The following is a 13,722-nucleotide window of genomic DNA, read 5'->3' as shown; positions in this document are numbered from 1 at the left end:
GTTGTTTGCGGATGATGAATGATTCGGCAGAAAAAAAATCGTTGTGGCACGACTACGAATGAAGCAATAAAAATAAATATATAAAAGATAATGATGATGGCAAATAAACATCAACAAAATATAGACAGAAATGCACTTACTTTATCATCATCCTTAATTATTGCTTTACAACATATTTGCTTTTTGTGTGTTTTAACTGAGTGTGCGACGACGATCGACGATGTAATGGAAAAACAACTGAGGCAGAGTCAAGCCAAGCCAATAACATACAAATTGTTGTGCTTTTTTTGACAACGTTCCTATCATGTTTCTTGTAAATTTATATTAATGAACTTGGTTGATGAAATATTTTAAGTGATTTTGACCGAAGGAAATGACTCACTTGGTTTTTTTCTTGAGCGTTTTTTTTAATTTAAAGGGAAATTTTAATTATTGTTTCAAATTTATTTTATATGTTTTTTACATTTTTTAATTTTTATAAAATTATTTTTATGAAAAAAAAAATTAATCAGTTCGAAAAAAGATAAAAAAAAATTATTTTTTCATTAATTTAATTTTAATTATTTTTTCATTTATTTTTTTTTAAATTAAAAAATTGAGTTAATATTTTTTTAATTTAATTTAATTTAATTAAAATAATTTTAATTTTATTATGATTTTTTTTATTTTTTTTTTTAATTTTTAAAATAAATTAAATTTAAATTAATTTTTTTTTTCAAATTCAATTTAATTTTTCATTATTTTTAATTTCATCTTTAGACTTTTAATTGATTTTTTAAAACTAATTTTAATTAATTACGACAATTAAAAATAATTTAACTTATTAATTGAAAATTATGATTTTTATTTTATTTTGATTTTTTTATTATTAATTTTTTTTGAAAAAATCTAAAAAATTTTTTAGTTAAAAAAATATTTTTAAAAAAAAGTTGTTTGTTTTACTTATTTAATTTCATTAATTTTTGAAAATTTTAAATAATTTTTTTGAGTTATTTTATTTCAAATTAATTTTTTAAAGCATTTTTATTTTTTAAATTTTAAAAAAATATTTTTTCATTTAAAATTTTTTAAATTTTGGAAAAAATTATTTAAAATTTTTAATAAGATTATTAATTTTTTTTTATTTTTTAAATTAAAATTTATTTTATTTTTATTTTTTTTTTTTTTTTAAAATTTAATTTATTTTACTTTTTTAATTTTTTATTTTTAAACTTATACTTATTTTATTATTTTTTATAAAAAAAAATCAATTCTAAATAAGCTTGAAAAAATTCATTATACCTACCTTATTATTTTTTTATTGAACAAAAAATCTGTAAAAATTAAAACATGTTATTAAAAATTTTTCCATTTTTTTAATTATTTAACTTTAATTTATCATAGAATATTTTTTTTTATTTTATTTTTAATTATATATTTTTTTGAAAAAAAATCGTATGACTTAAAATGTTTAATTTTATCTTTTTTACTGTGAAAAAAATATTAATTTTATCCCATATTTTTTTCAACTCTCAATATCTTATTGATGAGTTGCTTGAAAAAATTACAGACAGACAATTTTTTAAAAAATTATCTTGATTTTTTCTCATAAATTTAATCTCCCTGTCGTTAGACAGATGAATGGTTCAATAAATATTTTGCCATATAACGTAAATCAGACAACAATGTAATAATGCAAAAAAAAATATTAAATTAATAAAACCTTAAAGTTCATGTGATCATGTGACTTCCTTTCTCATAAACGTATTAAATAAATCCTCCTAACGATCATCAAGAAGACAAAAAAATATAATTTTCGTGATGGAGATCGTTTATGTCAACGTTTGACTTCATTATTAAATTGACAGATTCATTGACTTGAATTAGTTTTAAAGAAAAAAAAAAACTTGTAACATTTTTGTTCGTCGTCTAAATTTTTATTAATTTCATGTGCGGTTTGCAAAATTTTTTTTTTACGTATTGGAATCGAATTTCGTCGTCATTTTATTCCGAGAATCTCTTTTGTCATTCGATGCAGAACACGCCAGAACGTGCAACAAAATTTAAAAGCTTTCCATTTTTGGGTCCCACGATGACTTGGATGACTGTACCCGGGTCTTAATCATATCATTTGTCATTAATTTAAGAGCGAATATGAGAAAAAAAGAGAAACTTTTGAAAATTTTTGATAAGAACCCATTAGCATCGGCAGCTTACAATACATATGTGTACTTACAACGCGTTAAAAACGTAAAGAATGGAAAAAACAAACAAACTTAACGCACCGAACCGAGAGATTAAAAAGTGTGCACTGCAATAAAATACATCAGTTAATGCCAGACAGGTCTCTCTTATCATTAAGTAATAATAAAATAAATACACCGAGAACGAGAATAAAAGAAGAAGGAAGGAAAAGAGAGAGAACTTATAAACAAATATATAAAAATCAAAAAGACAGACTAATGTATAAAAATAAAAAGGAGATAAGTAAGCCATATATGAGAAACAAAAAAAAATATAAAAGAATGAATTGAAAAAAAGAGGATAGGAGACCTAATGCATTAAACAAGCATTTCCTTATCTCTCGTGTTTCGTATTGTATTTTGTGTGTGTGTCGAAACTTCGTGCCAGTAAATGAACTTTGTAAGAGGAATGTACCTACAAAAGACGTTGATTCATAAAGTTCTCACAAAAAAGCAGTAATTGTTTGTTTTTTTCGTACAAAAAAAAAATGTCAAAGGCATCAACTACCTGATGATTTTATTCTCCAACGTATTAGTCTGAGCTAATTTGATTTTTGGGTGAAATTGACTTTTAAATCAGATTTCGGAAATCACATTAAAATAAAAAGGATGGGAATCAGGAAAAGCTTTTATCAAATAGGCGACATATACATTTTTGACGACATATGCGATAAAAAAGGGCCAAAATTATTGAATTAGGCAGCTTTTAGAGGTAATAAATGAGCATGAGAGTAAATTATTATAGCGAACATAAATGTGAATGAGCTTCAATCAATAATATTATGTATGATGTAAAATATCTGCTTAATTTTGCATGAAATTTAATGCGGATTTAATTTTTTCTTTGATTAAAGATCAGATTTTGCTAATCTTTACAAAAATTTTTGACAATTTATCAAAATTTTCTTAAAATTAAAATTGGGTTTTTAATTGGGTTTTTATTTTTAATTGGGTTTCAAAAATTTTAAAATTAATCTAATACAAAATAAAAAAAAAGTCAAAAAAATTAAATATTCTAAATTTGAATGCCCAAAATTAATTTATTAAATTAAATTTTATTTTGTTTTATATTTTTAATAATTTTATTTTATTCAAATTTATTTTTTTCTTTACTAATTTATTTTTTTTTAATTTTTAACTTGAAAAAATATTTTTTTTTTAAATTTAATTTAACTTTTTAATTTAATATTTTAATATTTACCTAATGAATTTTTAAATTTCTTAAGTAAATTTTTTTCATTTTTTATTAAAATAAATTTTAAAATTTTAATTTTGTTTAACTAAAAATTTTTACATAATATTTGTAAAATATCTAGCAAAAAAAATAAATTAAACAAAAAATAAAAATTTGAATTTTTATTAATAATTTTGAATTTGACTTAAATTTGATAATTTTTTCTTATTTTTAATTTTTTTTAATATCTTACAAAATAATAATTTAATTATTTATAAAAAATAATTTTTTAAAAATTCAATCAATTTAATTTATAAAATTTAATATAATAAATTCATTTAAAAAATAATTAATTTAATTTAAAAAAAAATCAAAATTATTTTATTTTTTTATCAATGTCTGCTTATAACTGCTTATTTTATTTTATTTTTATTTTTTTTTTTTTGTAAAATATTAAAAAAAATTCAAATTATTTCTTTTGAAAAATATTTCTATAAAAACAAGTCAAAAACTTGTAAAAGACAAATTTCGATGAATTCGCTCATTTTAAATTTTTCATAAAAATTTATTCAAAAACTTACCATTCCTCTTCATTAAACTCAAAAATGTATTTTTTATGAGTGTTCATCAGACGCCACCGTGCGAGACGCTCTAAATAACGACTTCAAATTAACCAAAAAAATTTTTCACGTGAATCACTTCAAACATCAACAGCATTGATGACCCTTTACAACTTTTTTTTCATGTCATCTCTTTATGCTTTTACGCTACTGATTCCCATAAATCATGGGAGTTACATGAAAAGAAACAAGCAAGAGAACAACAACGATAGACATTAAAACAAACAAATAGTCAACATCATATTTTAAAAGGTTATAAACTTGACTATTTAACATAAATTTGTTGTACTTTATAAATGTTTATCGAAATTCATTCGTCGTCGTGTGTCTGTGTGTGTGTGTTCCAAAAAGCTTCTTTTCTTCTATCGAGACGAACAAAAATGCATACATGAATAAAATATATTGTTCTCTCATGTTTTTGTTGTTCTTGCTGTTGTTGTTGATGAAATTTGGAAGTTTTATCATGTTAAGTTTGTTGATGTTTGACGATATAATAAAGTTGTTTGAATTGCTTCCTTGTTTTTTTTTGCTTCTTCTACAGAATGCTTGCACAGTAAATTCCTAAAATCGATCAAAGTTGTAAATATTTTGCTGAAAATTGCTAACCAGGTGTGATAAAATTCTCATAAAATACCTTCACATACCTTCAGCTTCGTATTTACAATATGTTCCTGCTGCATTCTAAATTAATGTCAAGTTACGAACTTTTCTTGCGCTGCAACAAAGCCCAGTCAGCAATGGAGCGACAGACAACATGGACCTGATGGCATGTGTGTCGTTTTAAAGTGCATTTGGGTAAATACCGAATGTTAACAACAATCATGATGATGACTCGAGATGCCAGGTTCGCATGCTGTGCGGTGAGGAAAATTTCTGCACACGTACTTTATTGTTTTATTGTGTTCACCTTAATTTATATTTTCACTTCTTGTCGAGTTAAATTGTGTTTTGTGCAACCCTTATGCTATTTATTTCCCAGGAAAAATGCCAAACAAAAAGCTTTAATAAAACAAAACAAATTGATTTTACAACTGAATGGAAAATAAATTAGATTCAAAATGGTCCCGTGTACTTCATACTTCTTGTTTCTTTATAAAATAATAATTTATAATGACTTTGTTTTGTTTCTGCAAAAATTATTATTTTATGAGCAGAACGTGCTCCACTCTGACCAACTTTGGATGTCTTTTAACAGGAAACGAGTTATTGTCCCTTCACGTAATTGTGTGAAAAATTTGTGTCTCTCCAAATTTTAAAATTTTTTTTTTCAAAATTTCAAAAATTTTTTTTTCGCCTGTACATCGAAAACGCAAAATTTAGAAAAAGTCCAAAACAAAAGTTGTTTCTAACATCAAAACCTTCATTTTGAGACGGAGAACCGTGATTGAAAATTTATCGGTATGCCCGTGATCTAATAAGAGGATTTTGACTTAAATTTTTTTTAATCAATTTTTTTCGCTAACATCTTTAAATGGCTCCTGTACATCGAAAACGCAAAATTTAGAAAAAGTCCAAAACAAAAGTGCTTTAATTTTGAAAATCGGTATGTGAGCCCTCATAATAAGAGGATTTTGGCTTAAATTTTTTTTAATCAATTTTTTTCGCTAACATCTTTAAATGGCTCCTGTACATCGAAAACGCAAAATTTAGAAAAAGTCCAAAACAAAAGTTGTTTCTAACATCAAAACCTTCATTTTTAGACGGAGAACCGTGATCTAGCTTAATTTTGAAAATCGGTATGTGAGCCCTTATAATAAGAGGATTTTGACTTAAATTTTTTTTAATCAATTTTTTTCGCTAACATCTTTAAATGGCTCCTGTACATCGAAAACGCAAAATTTAGAAAAAGTCCAAAACAAAAGTTGTTTCTAACATCAAAACCTTCATTTTGAGACGGAGAACCGTGATCTAGCTTAATTTTGAAAAATCGGTATGTGAGCCCTCATAATAAGAGGATTTTGGCTTAAATTTTTTTTAATCAATTTTTTTCGCTAACATCTTTAAATGGCTCCTGTACATCGAAAACGCAAAATTTAGAAAAAGTCCAAAACAAAAGTTGTTTCTAACATCAAAACCTTCATTTTGAGACGGAGAACCGTGATCTACAAAATTTGAAAAATCGGTATGTGAGCCCTCATAATAAGAGGATTTTGGCTTAAATTTTTTTTAATCAATTTTTTTCGCTAACATCTTTAAATGGCTCCTGTACATCGAAAACGCAAAATTTAGAAAAAGTCCAAAACAAAAGTTGTTTCTAACATCAAAACCTTCATTTTGAGACGGAGAACCGTGATCTAGCTTAATTTTGAAAATCGGTATGTGAGCCCTCATAATAAGAGGATTTTGGCTTAAATTTTTTTTAATCAATTTTTTTCGCTAACATCTTTAAATGGCTCCTGTACATCGAAAACGCAAAATTTAGAAAAAGTCCAAAACAAAAGTTGTTTCTAACATCAAAACCTTCATTTTGAGACGGAGAACCGTGATCTAGCTTAATTTTGAAAATCGGTATGTGAGCCCTCATAATAAGAGGATTTTGGCTTAAATTTTTTTTAATCAATTTTTTTCGCTAACATCTTTAAATGGCTCCTGTACATCGAAAACGCAAAATTTAGAAAAAGTCCAAAACAAAAGTTGTTTCTAACATCAAAACCTTCATTTTGAGACGGAGAACCGTGATCTAGCTTAATTTTGAAAAATCGGTATGTGAGCCCTCATAATAAGAGGATTTTGGCTTAAATTTTTTTTAATCAATTTTTTTCGCTAACATCTTTAAATGGCTCCTGTACATCGAAAACGCAAAATTTAGAAAAAGTCCAAAACAAAAGTTGTTTCTAACATCAAAACCTTCATTTTGAGACGGAGAACCGTGATCTAGCTTAATTTTGAAAATCGGTATGTGAGCCCTCATAATAAGAGGATTTTGGCTTAAATTTTTTTTAATCAATTTTTTTCGCTAACATCTTTAAATGGCTCCTGTACATCGAAAACGCAAAATTTAGAAAAAGTCCAAAACAAAAGTTGTTTCTAACATCAAAACCTTCATTTTGAGACGGAGAACCGTGATCTAGCTTAATTTTGAAAATCGGTATGTGAGCCCTCATAATAAGAGGATTTTGGCTTAAATTTTTTTTAATCAATTTTTTTCGCTAACATCTTTAAATGGCTCCTGTACATCGAAAACGCAAAATTTAGAAAAAGTCCAAAACAAAAGTTGTTTCTAACATCAAAACCTTCATTTTGAGACGGAGAACCGTGATCTAGCTTAATTTTGAAAATCGGTATGTGAGCCCTCATAATAAGAGGATTTTGGCTTAAATTTTTTTTAATCAATTTTTTTCGCTAACATCTTTAAATGGCTCCTGTACATCGAAAACGCAAAATTTAGAAAAAGTCCAAAACAAAAGTTGTTTCTAACATCAAAACCTTCATTTTGAGACGGAGAACCGTGATCTAGCTTAATTTTGAAAATCGGTATGTGAGCCCTCATAATAAGAGGATTTTGGCTTAAATTTTTTTTAATCAATTTTTTTCGCTAACATCTTTAAATGGCTCCTGTACATCGAAAACGCAAAATTTAGAAAAAGTCCAAAACAAAAGTTGTTTCTAACATCAAAACCTTCATTTTGAGACGGAGAACCGTGATCTAGCTTAATTTTGAAAATCGGTATGTGAGCCCTCATAATAAGAGGATTTTGGCTTAAATTTTTTTTAATCAATTTTTTTCGCTAACATCTTTAAATGGCTCCTGTACATCGAAAACGCAAAATTTAGAAAAAGTCCAAAACAAAAGTTGTTTCTAACATCAAAACCTTCATTTTGAGACGGAGAACCGTGATCTAGCTTAATTTTGAAAATCGGTATGTGAGCCCTCATAATAAGAGGATTTTGGCTTAAATTTTTTTTAATCAATTTTTTTCGCTAACATCTTTAAATGGCTCCTGTACATCGAAAACGCAAAATTTAGAAAAAGTCCAAAACAAAAGTTGTTTCTAACATCAAAACCTTCATTTTGAGACGGAGAACCGTGATCTAGCTTAATTTTGAAAATCGGTATGTGAGCCCTCATAATAAGAGGATTTTGGCTTAAATTTTTTTTAATCAATTTTTTTCGCTAACATCTTTAAATGGCTCCTGTACATCGAAAACGCAAAATTTAGAAAAAGTCCAAAACAAAAGTTGTTTCTAACATCAAAACCTTCATTTTGAGACGGAGAACCGTGATCTAGCTTAATTTTGAAAATCGGTATGTGAGCCCTCATAATAAGAGGATTTTGGCTTAAATTTTTTTTAATCAATTTTTTTCGCTAACATCTTTAAATGGCTCCTGTACATCGAAAACGCAAAATTTAGAAAAAGTCCAAAACAAAAGTTGTTTCTAACATCAAAACCTTCATTTTGAGACGGAGAACCGTGATCTAGCTTAATTTTGAAAAATCGGTATGTGAGCCCTCATAATAAGAGGATTTTGGCTTAAATTTTTTTTAATCAATTTTTTTCGCTAACATCTTTAAATGGCTCCTGTACATCGAAAACGCAAAATTTAGAAAAAGTCCAAAACAAAAGTTGTTTCTAACATCAAAACCTTCATTTTGAGACGGAGAACCGTGATCTAGCTTAATTTTGAAAATCGGTATGTGAGCCCTCATAATAAGAGGATTTTGGCTTAAATTTTTTTTAATCAATTTTTTTCGCTAACATCTTTAAATGGCTCCTGTACATCGAAAACGCAAAATTTAGAAAAAGTCCAAAACAAAAGTTGTTTCTAACATCAAAACCTTCATTTTGAGACGGAGAACCGTGATCTAGCTTAATTTTGAAAAATCGGTATGTGAGCCCTCATAATAAGAGGATTTTGGCTTAAATTTTTTTTAATCAATTTTTTTCGCTAACATCTTTAAATGGCTCCTGTACATCGAAAACGCAAAATTTAGAAAAAGTCCAAAACAAAAGTTGTTTCTAACATCAAAACCTTCATTTTGAGACGGAGAACCGTGATCTACTTAATTTTGAAAAATCGGTATGTGAGCCCTCATAATAAGAGGATTTTGGCTTAAATTTTTTTTAATCAATTTTTTTCGCTAACATCTTTAAATGGCTCCTGTACATCGAAAACGCAAAATTTAGAAAAAGTCCAAAACAAAAGTTGTTTCTAACATCAAAACCTTCATTTTGAGACGGAGAACCGTGATCTAGCTTAATTTTGAAAATCGGTATGTGAGCCCTCATAATAAGAGGATTTTGGCTTAAATTTTTTTTAATCAATTTTTTTCGCTAACATCTTTAAATGGCTCCTGTACATCGAAAACGCAAAATTTAGAAAAAGTCCAAAACAAAAGTTGTTTCTAACATCAAAACCTTCATTTTGAGACGGAGAACCGTGATCTAGCTTAATTTTGAAAAATCGGTATGTGAGCCCTCATAATAAGAGGATTTTGGCTTAAATTTTTTTTAATCAATTTTTTTCGCTAACATCTTTAAATGGCTCCTGTACATCGAAAACGCAAAATTTAGAAAAAGTCCAAAACAAAAGTTGTTTCTAACATCAAAACCTTCATTTTGAGACGGAGAACCGTGATCTAGCTTAATTTTGAAAAATCGGTATGTGAGCCCTCATAATAAGAGGATTTTGGCTTAAATTTTTTTTAATCAATTTTTTTCGCTAACATCTTTAAATGGCTCCTGTACATCGAAAACGCAAAATTTAGAAAAAGTCCAAAACAAAAGTTGTTTCTAACATCAAAACCTTCATTTTGAGACGGAGAACCGTGATCTAGCTTAATTTTGAAAATCGGTATGTGAGCCCTCATAATAAGAGGATTTTGGCTTAAATTTTTTTTAATCAATTTTTTTCGCTAACATCTTTAAATGGCTCCTGTACATCGAAAACGCAAAATTTAGAAAAAGTCCAAAACAAAAGTTGTTTCTAACATCAAAACCTTCATTTTGAGACGGAGAACCGTGATCTACTTAATTTTGAAAAATCGGTATGTGAGCCCTCATAATAAGAGGATTTTGGCTTAAATTTTTTTTAATCAATTTTTTTCGCTAACATCTTTAAATGGCTCCTGTACATCGAAAACGCAAAATTTAGAAAAAGTCCAAAACAAAAGTTGTTTCTAACATCAAAACCTTCATTTTGAGACGGAGAACCGTGATCTAGCTTAATTTTGAAAAATCGGTATGTGAGCCCTCATAATAAGAGGATTTTGGCTTAAATTTTTTTTAATCAATTTTTTTCGCTAACATCTTTAAATGGCTCCTGTACATCGAAAACGCAAAATTTAGAAAAAGTCCAAAACAAAAGTTGTTTCTAACATCAAAACCTTCATTTTGAGACGGAGAACCGTGATCTAGCTTAATTTTGAAAAATCGGTATGTGAGCCCTCATAATAAGAGGATTTTGGCTTAAATTTTTTTTAATCAATTTTTTTCGCTAACATCTTTAAATGGCTCCTGTACATCGAAAACGCAAAATTTAGAAAAAGTCCAAAACAAAAGTTGTTTCTAACATCAAAACCTTCATTTTGAGACGGAGAACCGTGATCTAGCTTAATTTTGAAAAATCGGTATGTGAGCCCTCATAATAAGAGGATTTTGGCTTAAATTTTTTTTAATCAATTTTTTTCGCTAACATCTTTAAATGGCTCCTGTACATCGAAAACGCAAAATTTAGAAAAAGTCCAAAACAAAAGTTGTTTCTAACATCAAAACCTTCATTTTGAGACGGAGAACCGTGATCTACAAAAGCTGAAAAAATTTGAAAAATCGGTATGTGAGCCCTCATAATAAGAGGATTTTGGCTTAAATTTTTTTTAATCAATTTTTTTCGCTAACATCTTTAAATGGCTCCTGTACATCGAAAACGCAAAATTTAGAAAAAGTCCAAAACAAAAGTTGTTTCTAACATCAAAACCTTCATTTTGAGACGGAGAACCGTGATCTAGCTTAATTTTGAAAAATCGGTATGTGAGCCCTCATAATAAGAGGATTTTGGCTTAAATTTTTTTTAATCAATTTTTTTCGCTAACATCTTTAAATGGCTCCTGTACATCGAAAACGCAAAATTTAGAAAAAGTCCAAAACAAAAGTTGTTTCTAACATCAAAACCTTCATTTTGAGACGGAGAACCGTGATCTAGCTTAATTTTGAAAATCGGTATGTGAGCCCTCATAATAAGAGGATTTTGGCTTAAATTTTTTTTAATCAATTTTTTTCGCTAACATCTTTAAATGGCTCCTGTACATCGAAAACGCAAAATTTAGAAAAAGTCCAAAACAAAAGTTGTTTCTAACATCAAAACCTTCATTTTGAGACGGAGAACCGTGATCTACAAAAGTTAAAAAATTTGAAAAATCGGTATGTGAGCCCTCATAATAAGAGGATTTTGGCTTAAATTTTTTTTAATCAATTTTTTTCGCTAACATCTTTAAATGGCTCCTGTACATCGAAAACGCAAAATTTAGAAAAAGTCCAAAACAAAAGTTGTTTCTAACATCAAAACCTTCATTTTGAGACGGAGAACCGTGATCTAGCTTAATTTTGAAAATCGGTATGTGAGCCCTCATAATAAGAGGATTTTGGCTTAAATTTTTTTTAATCAATTTTTTTCGCTAACATCTTTAAATGGCTCCTGTACATCGAAAACGCAAAATTTAGAAAAAGTCCAAAACAAAAGTTGTTTCTAACATCAAAACCTTCATTTTGAGACGGAGAACCGTGATCTAGCTTAATTTTGAAAAATCGGTATGTGAGCCCTCATAATAAGAGGATTTTGGCTTAAATTTTTTTTAATCAATTTTTTTCGCTAACATCTTTAAATGGCTCCTGTACATCGAAAACGCAAAATTTAGAAAAAGTCCAAAACAAAAGTTGTTTCTAACATCAAAACCTTCATTTTGAGACGGAGAACCGTGATCTAGCTTAATTTTGAAAAATCGGTATGTGAGCCCTCATAATAAGAGGATTTTGGCTGAAATTTTTTTTAATCAATTTTTTTCGCTAACATCTTTAAATGGCTCCTGTACATCGAAAACGCAAAATTTAGAAAAAGTCCAAAACAAAAGTTGTTTCTAACATCAAAACCTTCATTTTGAGACGGAGAACCGTGATCTAGCTTAATTTTGAAAATCGGTATGTGAGCCCTCATAATAAGAGGATTTTGGCTTAAATTTTTTTTAATCAATTTTTTTCGCTAACATCTTTAAATGGCTCCTGTACATCGAAAACGCAAAATTTAGAAAAAGTCCAAAACAAAAGTTGTTTCTAACATCAAAACCTTCATTTTGAGACGGAGAACCGTGATCTAGCTTAATTTTGAAAAATCGGTATGTGAGCCCTCATAATAAGAGGATTTTGGCTTAAATTTTTTTTAATCAATTTTTTTCGCTAACATCTTTAAACGGCTCCTGTGCATCGAAAACGCAAAATTTAGAAAAAGTCCAAAACAAAAGTTGTTTCAAAACAAAAGTTGTTTCTAACATGAAAACCTTCATTTTGAGACGGAGAACCGTGATCTAGCTTAATTTTGAAAAATCGGTATGTGAGCCCTCATGACTTAAATTTTTTTTAATCAATTTTTTTCGCTAACATCTTTAAATGGCTCCTGTACATCGAAAACGCAAAATTTAGAAAAAGTCCAAAACAAAAGTTGTTTCTAACATCAAAACCTTCATTTTGAGACGGAGAACCGTGATCTAGCTTAATTTGAAAAATCGGTATGTGAGCCCTCATAATAAGAGGATTTTGGCTTAAATTTTTTTAATCAATTTTTTTCGCTAACATCTTTAAATGGCTCCTGTACATCGAAAACGCAAAATTTAGAAAAAGTCCAAAACAAAAGTTGTTTCTAACATCAAAACCTTCATTTTGAGACGGAGAACCGTGATCTAGCTTAATTTTGAAAATCGGTATGTGAGCCCTCATAATAAGAGGATTTTGGCTTAAATTTTTTTTAATCAATTTTTTTCGCTAACATCTTTAAATGGCTCCTGTACATCGAAAACGCAAAATTTAGAAAAAGTCCAAAACAAAAGTTGTTTCTAACATCAAAACCTTCATTTTGAGACGGAGAACCGTGATCTAGCTTAATTTTGAAAATCGGTATGTGAGCCCTCATAATAAGAGGATTTTGGCTTAAATTTTTTTTAATCAATTTTTTTCGCTAACATCTTTAAATGGCTCCTGTACATCGAAAACGCAAAATTTAGAAAAAGTCCAAAACAAAAGTTGTTTCTAACATCAAAACCTTCATTTTGAGACGGAGAACCGTGATCTAGCTTAATTTTGAAAATCGGTATGTGAGCCCTCATAATAAGAGGATTTTGGCTTAAATTTTTTTTAATCAATTTTTTTCGCTAACATCTTTAAATGGCTCCTGTACATCGAAAACGCAAAATTTAGAAAAAGTCAAAACAAAAGTTGTTTCTAACATCAAAACCTTCATTTTGAGACGGAGAACCGTGATCTAGCTTAATTTTGAAAAATCGGTATGTGAGCCCTCATAATAAGAGGATTTTGGCTTAAATTTTTTTTAATCAATTTTTTTCGCTAACATCTTTAAATGGCTCCTGTACATCGAAAACGCAAAATTTAGAAAAAGTCCAAAACAAAAGTTGTTTCTAACATCAAAACCTTCATTTTGAGACGGAGAACCGTGATCTACAAAAGTTAAAAAAATTTTGAAAAATCGGTATGTGAGCCCTCA

The sequence above is a fragment of the Culicoides brevitarsis genome, chromosome 1, assembly GCF_036172545.1.
Source record: "Culicoides brevitarsis isolate CSIRO-B50_1 chromosome 1, AGI_CSIRO_Cbre_v1, whole genome shotgun sequence".
NCBI classification, from domain to species: domain Eukaryota; kingdom Metazoa; phylum Arthropoda; class Insecta; order Diptera; family Ceratopogonidae; genus Culicoides; species Culicoides brevitarsis.
Note: the sequence above shows the minus strand (reverse complement) of the source record.